The sequence below is a fragment of the Tamandua tetradactyla genome, chromosome 1 (assembly GCF_023851605.1).
Source record: "Tamandua tetradactyla isolate mTamTet1 chromosome 1, mTamTet1.pri, whole genome shotgun sequence".
NCBI classification, from domain to species: domain Eukaryota; kingdom Metazoa; phylum Chordata; class Mammalia; order Pilosa; family Myrmecophagidae; genus Tamandua; species Tamandua tetradactyla.
In genome coordinates this window covers 189,656,877-189,669,513 of record NC_135327.1, presented here as the reverse complement: position 1 = coordinate 189,669,513, position 12,637 = coordinate 189,656,877, and the positions used below count along the sequence as shown (strand labels likewise).

The window sequence follows — 12,637 nt, the reverse complement described above, 5'->3', positions numbered from 1 at the left end:
AAGGCTTTAAAAGTGGAAGTGATGATTTCAGCAGTCAGAAGAGAGAATTTCCATCTCTACTTCAACCAGCAGCTTCTCTTGGGGAATTCATCAAAAACCTTCATCAGTTCTCAGCTTGTAGCCTGCCATATGGAATCTGGACTTTCCCATCCCTACAGTCAACTGAGACAATCTCTTTAGGGAATTTTTTATTTCTCTTAATGTGAACTCAGCTCTTTTTTTTTTTTTTTTCTAATTTCTATTTCTCTTTTGATAATCTCTTTGTGTTCATCTATTACTTTCTGATTTCCTTTCATTATTTATTCATATTTTTATTTAGCATTTTGAGCCTATTGAACAACATTTGTTAAAAATCTTTTTTCAGGAATGTCCCAGGTTTGATGCTCTGCATTGATGGTTTCTAATGGTTTGAATTTCTCCTTTCCCTGGGCCATAACTTCCTGTCTCTTTGTATGTTTTATAATCTTTTGTTGAAACCTGGATATTTTGATATTTCAATGTGCTATCACTAGAATTTAAACTCTGAAGTGTCTGTTTTTTAAACTTGTATATAGCTATTGTTTTCACAGTCCCCTCCTGGAATGCCAGAAACTAACAGAAAAAAAAGTGAAAGGAAAACACATTTCCCAGTCTTTGCAGATTAATTTGTGTGATGCTATCCTTCCAGGTTTATCCATACAATGATTTCGATGAATAGTTCTAGATCAAAGCCTAGGTGCCTCCCTGATCCTTTTTGCATATGTTTCTTCTTGAGCACACACAAGTGACCCAAGGAATTTCTCTATTTGCATAGTATCAAATGTCTTCTTTCTCATAGGAAACAGTTTCCTCATGTCCCTGAAACTGCACAGTATGTCCTAAAGTTTTTGAGGCTGAATAGAATAGGGCATTTAGGCTATGATCCCTGGTCTTCTAACCAGCTCCAAAAAAGTAATGCACAGGTACAAACTTTATGGGACAAAAATTTCCCATAAGGTCTCTCAACCTCCCAAACCATTAAAACCTCAAAAAAACCAGAAAAGTTTTAAAAATCATGGGCCAAAGTGGACTCTTAATTATTAGCAGAAAGCATGGGGCCATAAAGATTATTAAACATCTACCTAAAGATAAGTTTTGGCAACATGATGGTGGGCCACAATTTCTGATAGCTATCTCCTCCTAGAATAAAGAAGACATTGATGGAGATGGAAAAATCACTCAAAAAATCTTTCCCTGAATTACAACCTAATCCACTGCCACTTCACATGTTTCTCCCTTGAACACATGTGCATTAACATCTTTAATGTGTACTTTCTCTCTCTCTCCTTAATAAACTCTACTATTTATTCCTACTGGCCCCTCCCATCTTTGAATTCTTTCTGTGACAAGACCCCTGAACCTGGATGGGACTTGGCTTACTCTAATGTCAGCAGGCCTCTGGTTTCAATTTCACTGACCTCCCACTGAATTCTGCAGATGAGTTTGGTGAGCCACCTTCAACACTACACACAGGGCAAACTCTGGGATGGCAAGTACCTTACGCAGCCACAGGCTGACATAAATGCTCCCATTATGTGCATGAGATTTACTCTACTCCCTCTGGAACTGGGACGAGAGATCTACACTGGAGCACTGAATTGGTGAGAATATGGGAGAGGGGCAAGCCAGGGTGATACAAGATCCTACTGCTTTTAAGTGGCCTTTTATTTATTCAACAGTCACCCTGTTTCTGCAACCTTTTAACTATTTTCTGTAGTTTTGAGAAAGATGTTTCTACAAGTTCTTTCTGGTTGTTCAGTGCTTCTGTGAAGACCCAGAGCTCTGAAGCATCTCAATCTGCAACCTTGATCAGAGTGAGGCTATTGACTAATTTTAAGGGGAGAGGCACAGCTGTCTTAGCTATTCATCATGTGCATCAAAAAGATACCAGGTTTTCCTTCTGCTCTGAAATCATTTGTCTCTTTTTGTATAGCTTACATTGTTCATTCCATCTGCTTCAGCTTATAATTCATAGAATTTCATCTACCTTCCACAAAATTTTAAGTGTTTGACTTTTACTGTGTCTTGTTTTATTACATATTGGAAAATATATGTCTCTATTACATTGGCCTGTGTGTTGGCTTGAATCTGTTATGTACTCCAGAAAAGCCATATTTTAATCCTGATTCAGTATTTTAGAGTCAGCCATTTCATTTAATCCTGATTCAATATTGTAGGTGGAAACTTTTGATTAGATTATCTCCAGGGAGATGTGACATGCCCATTATGGGTATGACCTTTTGATTAGATCAAGATGTGACTCTGCCCTTTCTAGGGGAGTTTTGATTACTTTACTGGGATCCTTTAAAAAGGAAACAGTTTGGAGATAATTAGAAACAACAGAAGCCTCAGAGCTGACAGAAAGAGAGAGCTGACACAGATGTTTGGGGCCCAACAGATGTTGCCATGAGATTTTTAAGCAAGCCAGGACTTGGAGAGAGCCAAGGGAAGCCAAGCGATGAAATCCAGCCTTGGGGAAGCAAAGTGAGGAACCCCACAGGAACAGAAGCTGAAAGCATCAGAGTTCAGGAGCAAGGGACCAGCAGATGCCAGCCATGTGACTACCCAGCTGACAGAGGTGTTCCTGACCCTTCAACCTTTCTTGAGTTAAGGTATCTCTCCTGAATGTGTGGAAATTTTTATAGGCTTACAACTGTAAACTTGTAACTTATTAAATTCCCCTTTTTAAAAGCGATTTCAGTTCCTGCATATAGCATTCTGGAAACTCACAACTAAGGCCACCTCTCATGAGCACTAGATAAGCTAATAACAGCACAGGTTTGAAACATTGTCTGGCACACAGGTGCTGGTCAAAACTGTCATGGCATTTCTTTTTATTATTTTTTGGTTCTTTTTCTATGAGCTCATAGAAATTTTATAAGAAAATTTTATAATAAAATTCACCTATCAAAAAGAAATTATTGATCTATTTTTATATCCTATAATATACATTAAAATACTTTCTTTTAGATTTATAGCAGTTATTTTTATTAGAAAAATTTTTGCATTGACATGTGTTACCTTTTATGTTCATGCTTTTTTTTCAAATATGTAAATTTATGTAATCAAATTTACACTGATTATTTTCTCTATTTTTTTTACATTGTGTCTTTTAAGGTCTCAAATGAAGACTTTTCAAGTGAATGAGTGCTTGCAAATCAATGAAATAAATTAGAAAAAAATTTAAAATATAGAGTAAAATAGGCAAAAAAGTCATAGTTTAGACAAAACAAACAATAATTTTACCCATCTAAAATATAAAACAAACAAAAATATTAAGAAACTAGTAAACAAAAAGAAGATATGATACACTTTATATCTTAGACATGGTAGGAGAAAAGACAATGAATTAAACAGAGAAAAATAAATGAAAAACAATTTGATAGTAAAATTATATCTAATTCAAGAAGAGAAATTGAAAGAAACAAGTATCTTTTTAGTCATTAGAGCCACATCCTGTGTTCCATGTATAGAACATTACTGTCAACAATATACCATGCAAAATATCATACTTTCACTTTCAGATAGTCTACCAGATCCTCATTGCTTCTTAAAAAACAAAACAGAGAAACATGTCCAGTTTCATGACCCAGCAGATCTAAATTCAAGGTCTGCCCATTGAGCAATTAAGACTTGGGCAAATCCTTTTTAATTGCTAAGACCATAATAGCAGAAACATTTATTTTAGAATTTCTGTCATTAAAACTAGACTCAGAGAATATTAGCACCAATGATATCAGTAATCAAAAGATTTTATTTTTGTTAGAGTTCTTGTTAATTTTTTGTGGTTGTTATTTGGATTGTATGAAAATTGTACTTTAAATTCATTTGAAATATTTTCTGAATTTGCTGTATCTTCAGTTCAATAAGCAGATTCACTTGCTTCATTTTACTCAGATTTTTAAGGACTTGTTGATTAAACTTAATTTTGTTATAATTATGTAAAACAGTTACATATTTCTAAACACAAGTCAATGAAACCAGTGTATTTAAAGAAGTATAGCTTCTACCTCTATTATATTTCACTGTCTTTTCTCCCTCCCCATATTAGCAGCCATTTGTTAAAATTATTTTTGTTTCAATCTTCCATTGTTTTATTTAAAATTATCATATTTTTCTTCAATTTCTTTTTTTTTTTTTTTTTTAAATATGGAACGCTTCACGAATTTGCATGTCATCCTTGCACAGGGGCCATGCTAATCTTCTCTGTATCGTTCCAATTTTAGTATATGTGCCACCGAAGCAAGCACTTCAATTTCTTTTTTACTAAGCAATATGGTATGGAGTGATCTCTACAGCAATACATAATGATAGTTGTCATTCTTTTTTTTTTTTTTTGCATGAGCAAGTACCAGAATCAAACCTGGGTCTGTATTTCATTGGTAACAGAGACCATCAGAAGATAGAAATAGGGTAAGATATTGGGTAATTGGAGCTGAAGGGATACAGATTTTGCAACAGAACTGAATGCAAAAAAACTCAGAAATGGATGGCACTATACTATCTAATTGTAATACAATTATGTTTAAACACTGAATGAAGCTGAATGTGAGAATGATAGAGGGAGGAGGGCTGGGGGTGCAAATGACATCAGAAAGAAAGATATATGATAAAGACTGAGATGGTATAATCTAGGAATGCCTAGAGTGTATAATGATTGTGACTAAATGTACAAATTTTAAAAATGTTTTTACATGAGGAAGAATAAAGGAATGTCACTACTGCAGGGTGCTGAAAATAGATGGTAATTAATATTTTAAAATTTCAACTTATGTGTGAGACTAAAGCAAAAAATGCTTATTTGGTACAAAATTTATATTTTGACTAGTGCATTTGCTAATATAACTTTGTAGACAACTTAATTGAACACCATAAGTACATAGAATCTTGAGTAGGACATGAGATTTTGTTGGTTTGTCCAGAGTGATGCCCCAATAAATCCCAGAGTGATTTGAACAGTGAATTAAAAAGTATTTGCAAAGTCCCCTTCGGGGAATGGTGAGAACAGGGAAAAATTCAACTTCCCCAAGTTGAATTCTTGATATTCTCACAAGCAATGTGGACAACCAAAGCTATAGACTGAGCCCCCAGTCTTAGAGTTTGTTCATATGAAACTTAACCCCGCAAAGAATAGGTCAAGTCTACTTAAAATTAGGCCTAAGAGTCACCCCCAAGAGAACCTCTTTTGTTGCTCAGATGTGGTCTCTCTCTCCAGCCAATACAACAAGCAAACTCACCACCCTCCCCCTGTCTATGTGGGACATGACTCCCAGGGGTGTGGACCTTCCTGGCAATGTGGGACAGAAATGCTAGAATGAGCTGAGACTCAGCATCAAAGGATTGGGAAAACCCCTAGAATGAGCTGAGAGTCAGCATCAAGGGATTGAGAAAACCTTCTTGGCCAAAAGGGGGAAGAGTGAAATGAGACAAAGTGTCAATGACTAAAAGATTCCAAACAGAGTCTAGAGGTTATCTTGGAGGTTATTCTTATGCATTAAGTAAATCTCACCTTGTTAGCCAAATGTAATGGAGAGGCTGGAGGGAACTGCCTGAAAATGTAGAGCTGTGTTCCAGTAGCCATATTTCTTGAAGATGACTGTGTAATGATATAGCTTTCACAATGTGACTGTGTGATCATGAAACCTTGTGTCTGATGCTCCTTTTATCTACCTTGTCAACAGACGAGTAGAACATATGGAATAAAAATAAATAATGGGGGAAATAAATGTTAAAATAAATTTAGTTTGAAATGCTAATGATCAATGAAAGGGAGGGGTAAGGGGTATGGTATGTATAAATTATTTTTCTGTTTTCATTTTATTTCTTTTCCTGAGTAGATGCAAATGTTCCAAGAAATGATCACAATGATAAATATGCAACTATGTGATGATATTGTGAATTACTGATTATATATGTAGAACAGAATGATCAAAATAGGAATGTCTGTGGTTGTTTGGTATTTTTTGGTATTTAAAAACAAATAAAATAATTTAAAAAACCAAACAGACAAAAAACCCTGGGTCTCTGGCATGGCAGGCAAGAATTCTGCCACTGAGCCACCGTCACACCACCCCTCATTCCTTTTTAAAGCTGCCTAGTAATGATCGCTTTGCTGTACAGTAATTGTTCAATTAATCCCATATCAATAGACATTTGGATTGCTTCTAGTCTTTTGTATTAAAAGTAATGCCACAATGAACAGCTTCCACATGTATCATTTCATTGGCCAGTGTGTCTTTAGAATAAATTCCATGAAGTGTGACTGACTGCTGGATTAAAGGCTAACCGCATATTTAATATTGCCAGATATTACCAAAGTCCTCTCTTGAGAGTTTGCAGCACTTTTTAAATCCCACCAGCATTGTTTGAGAATGCCTATTTGTTTGCATTAACCTTTTGCAAACAAGTATATTGGCTAGGGTTTTGGATTTTTGCTAATCTTTTTGATGATAATGGTCTCAGGGTAGTTTTAAATTTTGTTTATCTTATTGTAATACGGTTAAACATTTTATCTTAAATTTAATGGTAATCTGTCTTTTGAGTGGGTGTGCTTGTGTGCATACTAGTTTTATCTCTATTTTTCCCATTTGGGAAGGGTATTGATTTATTGACTGTTCTACTTCTTGATGTTCTTTCTATTTTAGATACTTAAACACTTTCAGTGACATATGTTACAAGTAGATGAGATTATTAAATGTGGTTTTAAGTAGAAGGATGAATTATATTTATGTTATTCTTTATGGATATAGATATGTAGATGGATACAGATAAAGATGTAGATATAGATATATAGGTATTTATATTTTCAAAGTTTTGAAAAAAAGAGAAACATAAGAAATGAGAAATAAATAATATGGCTACTTTATTCATGGATGTATTTTTCCCTAACCTTCATTCTTCACTTTATAGAAGATTGTATTTCCCATAGAGAAGGAAATTTAAATTGTAATTTTCTTTAAATTTGTATATTAAATTTTTCACTTTTAGGGAATTCATACATAAAGTTATAATTAAATTACTGATGAGGATGAGGAGATGCTTTTCCCATTTAAAATAAATCCAGCCTCCTTCTTTGACAAACTTGTACTTGAGATCCAGAGAAATTATCAGGATTCCCCATTGCCGAGTTGCTTAACAGTTCATTAATTTCTGCATTCATTCAGTTGGTGCATGCATACTCAAAACTATCAGCCATAGTAGTGTTATATTATGGGAAGAGAGCAGAACAAAAAGAAAAAAATGCATTTTCTTCTCTCATTTTAATTAAAATCCAGTTGAAAAATTGGTTATCCAGGTATAAAAAATTCACATCCCTGGACTCTCATCATAGTACGCTTTCTGTTTGATTTGATCTTCAAAGTGAGGAGGAAAGTGGTGGTAGCAAGCTCCTATAATATGTGACAAAAATAAGTTCAGAATCAGAAATCCTATCAATTCCATTAGCAATTTTTCTGTAATTTTCAAATTCATTTTATAAGAGTTCCTTCAAAGACAACATGGGTAAGGCGATTGTTTATACCTAAAAAATTAATGAGAAATTTACAAGGAGAAATTAAGTAGAAGTTTCCATTAGAAATAGATAAAACATTATTTGTAACTTTAACTGTGAGATATTTGGGGAATAAAAAGTTTTTTTTTAACCTTGGGAATATTTATGGACATATAATGCAAAATATGACTTAATACTGCTTCTTCTTAAAGTTACTCATTTATGTTACTCATAGAGAAAGGAATATCTGATGTGACAATCTTGTTCTATTTTTTCATGCATTTTAATGAGATTTTGACATCTATCCTTCCACAAAAGATATTTTATAGTAATGATTCACTATATGATACATTGTTGAAAGGAAATTGTTATTTTTTGTTGGGTAGTGAATTTAACTGCTTAAGGCACTCTAATAATAATTGTCTCCCCTTTCTAAGATGTACTTCTTTCTCATGAAAATATTTTCTGTTGTGCTGGGTTGGGATATATTTTCTTGGGAGAAATATGAGTAAATGAATATTTTTCTTAAAATATCTAAGTGTAAAATTAAGGTGCATAAGCCAAAATGTTTAATAGCATACTCAATTCGCTTTTATGCTTTTCAAATGCATATTGTATACCATAATTTCCCCTTTGTTAGATTTAGCATTAAATTTAGTGAGAAGATGTGAAGACAGACACAATCATTGGTTTTAATTTGAAAACCCTAATGTGAAGGATTTTAACAAAAATGAAGTTTTCCATAACTTCTATCATATAAATTTTTTTTAATGTAGGTCTAGTTTTTCTTCTATCTCTCCTTCTCTTCTAGTCTTCCTCCCTCCTTCTCTTGTTCTTTTCTTAAAAGGACTCTCATCTCTTAGTATATTGTAATATCTTACAAATATATTCCTGCAACTCTTGTGTGTGTGCGTTGTGTGTGTGTGTGTTCTAGATGTACATTTTTAGCTTCCTAACAAATTTTCCTGAATGAAGTGACACAGAAATTTCAAGAACGACATATTTAGTATTGAAAGCCTAACTTTGCAGTCAAATTTGTCTCTCCTACTTTATTTCTATCTCAGTTATTTACCTAGTCAATCAGTATAAAACTGTGTGACTCTTCTTCCTTCTCCTTTACATTAACAATTGGTTAGTCCGTTCCTCCAAATTGTTTGTTAAATCTTATTTTTTGTCTTATCTTTATTGCTCTAATGAAAGCTTTCATTATCCTATCTATTCCTAATGATGTCTTATTCTTCTCATCTGCTATTGAGCCCATTTTCCTTCCTGATATTAAAACTGTCATCCAAATTCAAGTCTAGCCATGTTATTCTATGCAAAAATCTTGTGGCTTTCCATTGAGTAAAAAATGAAGGAAAAATTCTTCTTAATAACGTTCAAGAAATCTCATAATTTAATCCCTGTCTTATCTCAGTCTTGGCCTTATATTCCTGAGTATGACTTGCACTCTCGCAGATATGGCTTTTTTGTCTGAGTGATTTCCCATCATCAATCACTTGCTGACTCTTCTTCCTTCAAGGTGCAATTATATTGCTAAAACCTTTGTGGAGATATGGAAATGATTGTCTCCATTTTCTAGACAGAACTACAACATTGTTACAGTGGCACTTCAAACACATATACATAAAACAGTTATCATACTTTAACCTATTCTTTATGGGCCTGCTCCCCCTTAAACTATAAGAATTTTGCATGTTGGAACATTTTTGTATCCCAGGCATAGTTCTAATGTAAAAGTAGGACTTTCTTTTTCCTTTTTCAAGAAATGTAATTCCTTTTTAAAGAAAACCTGGTTAAGTGCAAAGACACTTATTGAATTTCTTCTTCCAATCACATGAGCATGTCCAAGTTTCAGGTTCTCTGGGCCTCATTATTAATAACTATTAAATAAGGAGATTTGATTAGATGCGTTTTAACATTATTCCAACAATAAAAATATAGCTATTGTTTTTCAGTTGTTCCTTTGATCTTTCATGCTATTTTCTCTTCACCCTATGAAGTCAGATAATTAAAATTACAATTAAAGAATAAATCATGGTATTAGTGGATATTAACACATTTAGTTCCTTTGAAACTCTTTGAACTTTTCTCCTTTATCAATAAAAGACAGTTGGAAGAACAAATACATGATTTAAGCACCTATGAGCTTAATTAAAAAATTGAATTTAAAGAAAATTTTAAAGTTTTTTAGTGAAATATAAGACAGACCTCATGGCAATATTTTATATATTCTGACTCTCAAGGAGCTCAGATTTCTTTCCAAATCTAAACTTTATTAATCCTTTCAATACAGCTATGGAATAACAACTGATTGGTCAGATCTATTACAGTCTATATACTCCAGAAATTAGGAAGTAGAGACAATGTATTTTCACAAAATCAGTGCTTTCTCCAAAAGGTCACCATCTTATAGGACTCCAGTAAGCAAATTAAGACCTACCTTGAGGGACCTTACTCCCAGTGTTGTAAATCTCCCTGACAATGTGGGAAAGAAATCCCTGGATGAGGTGGGACCTGGCATCAAAGGATTGAGAAAGAAGGGGGAAGAGAGAAATGAGACAAAATGAAGTTTCAATGGCTAGGAGATTTCAAACAGGTTATTCTTATGCATTATATAGATATCCCTTTTTTGTTTATGATGTAGTGAAGCAGATGGAGGGAAATAGCTGAAACTGCTGAGCTGTGTTCCAGTAACTTTGATTCTTGAAGGTGATTGTGTAAAGACAGAACTTTTACAATGTGACTGTGGGATTGTGAAAACCTTGTGTGTATTGCTTCTTTGATACAGGGTATGTGCAGATGAGTTAAAAAAATGTATGGATAAGGAATAAATAATGGGGGGACAAAGGATGAAATAAATTGGGTAGATGGAAATACTAGTGGTCAATGAAGAGAGAGAGGTAGGGGGTATGGTATGTATGAGTTTTTTTCTTTCCCTTTTTTATCTCTTTTTCTGGAGTGATACAAATGTTCTAAAAAATTATCATGGTGATGAATATACACTATGTGAAGATATTGTAAGCCACTGATTATACATCAATTTATAGAATGTACATGTATGAAGATTTACCAATAAAAGTATTTTCAAAAAAGACCTACCTTGAATGGGCAGGCTCACTTTTCCATGGAGACAATCTAATCTAAGGGTCCCACCCATCAATAGGTCTGCCCTACAAGATTGGTTTAAAAGAACATGACTTTTCTGGGGTACGCAACAATTTCAAGCCAGCATAATTAAAGTCCATAGTTTAACTTAAGATTCACTGTGTTGTACAGATCCATGAATTTGTTTTATTTAATTTTTATTCTAGTACCACATATACAATCTAACATCTCCTCTTTTAACTATATTCAGATAAATATTCAGTGCTGTTAATTACGTTCACAGTGATGTGCTATCATCACGACTATCCATTACTAAAACATTTCCATCATTTCAAATTGAAGTGCTGTACATTTTAAGACATAACTTTCTATTTCCTATCACTGTCCTGTCCCCTGGTAACCCATATTCTAGATTCTGACTCTATGAGTTTTTTTATTTTAATTGTTTCAAATAGTGAGTTCATACAAGGCTTGACCTTTGGTGTCTGGCTTATTTCACTCAAAATGATGTCTTCAAGATTCACCTATATCAGAACTTCATTTCTTTCAAGGAATGGATAATATTCCATTGCATTTATATACCGCATGTATATACAATCATCAACTGATGGACACTTGGTTTGTTTTCACTTTTTAACAATTAAGGATAATGCATCTAAGAGCATTGGTGTGCAAATATTTGTTGAACAGCCTGCTTTCAATGATTTTGGGTATGTACCTAGAGCTAGGATTGCTGGGTCAAATGGTAATTCTATTCTTAACTATATGAAGGACTGTCAAACTGGCTTCAACAGTGGTTGTACCATTTTATATCCCCACCAATAAAGTCAGTGATCCTATTTCTCCACATCCTCTCCAACACTTGCAATTTTCCAATTTTTTTTTAAATAGTAACCATTCCACTAGGTGTGAAAGGGTATCATATTGTAGTTTTGATTTATATTTCTCTGATGGCTAATGATGTTGAGTCTCTTTTCATGTGGTTTTTGATAATTGCATTTCTTTGATTGGAGAAATTTCTCTTTAAGCCTTTTCTCCAGTTTTTAATTGAATTGCTTGTATTTCTGTGGTTGAGCTGTAGGATTTCTTTACATATTCTGGATAGCAAAACCTTATTGGATATGTGGTTTCCAAATATTCTCTCCCACTGGGGAGTTTGTCATTTTACTTCCATAATAAAGTCCTTTGAGGAGCAAATCTTTTAAATTCTGATGAGGCCTCATTTACCTATTTTTTTTCTTTTTATGCTTTTATTTTGGGTGTAAAGTCTAGAAAAACATTGCCTAACATAAGGGCGTGAAGATGCTTCCTTTTCTTTTCTTCTAGGACTGATGGTTCTGACTCGTATATTTAAGTCTTTGTTCCATTTGGGGTTTGTTTTTTAATATATTGTGACATGGGAGTCCTTCTTTTTTCCTTTCTATTTTTTTGCACATGGAGATTCAATTTCTCTATCACCATTTGTTGAATTGACTATTCTTTCCCAATTGAGAGGTCTTGCCCCCTTGTCAAAAGTAAGTTGGTCATAAATGTGATTGTTGCTTTATGAACTCTCAATTTTATTCCATTGGTCTGTATGTCTGTCCTTGTGTTTTGTTTTGTTTTGTTTTTTTGGCATGGGCAGGCTCTGGAAATCATGCTGTTTTGATTTCTATGGCTTTGTAATAAGTTTTAAGTTTGAGAAATGTGAGTCCTTCAATGCCCTCTTTATCAAGATATCTTTGGCTATTTGAGACTCATTTCCCTACCATATATAGTTGATGATTGGCTTTTCCATTTCTCCAAGAAGGCTGTTGGAATTTTGACTGAAGTTGCATTGAATCTGTAAATTGCTTTGAGTAGAATTGATTTCTTAACAATATTTAGTCTTCCCATCCATGAACACAGAGTGTCTTTCCATTTACTTAGGACTTCTTTGCTTTCTGTTAGCAATGTTTTATAGTTTTTTTTTGTGCACAAGTCCTTTACATACCTGGTTAGAGTTATTTCTGTATATTTGATTCTATCTGGCTATTGTAAATG

At 33.7% G+C, this 12,637-nt stretch overlaps 1 non-coding gene across 1 annotated transcript; it reads right to left on the bottom strand.

Moving 5' to 3' along the window:
• Window positions 1-4,161: 4,161 nt before the first annotated feature.
• LOC143652536 (U6 spliceosomal RNA) lies at window positions 4,162-4,268 on the bottom strand. Its single transcript, XR_013160748.1, has one exon. It is a non-coding gene; the product is annotated as a U6 spliceosomal RNA (small nuclear RNA).
• Window positions 4,269-12,637: the final 8,369 nt, after the last annotated feature.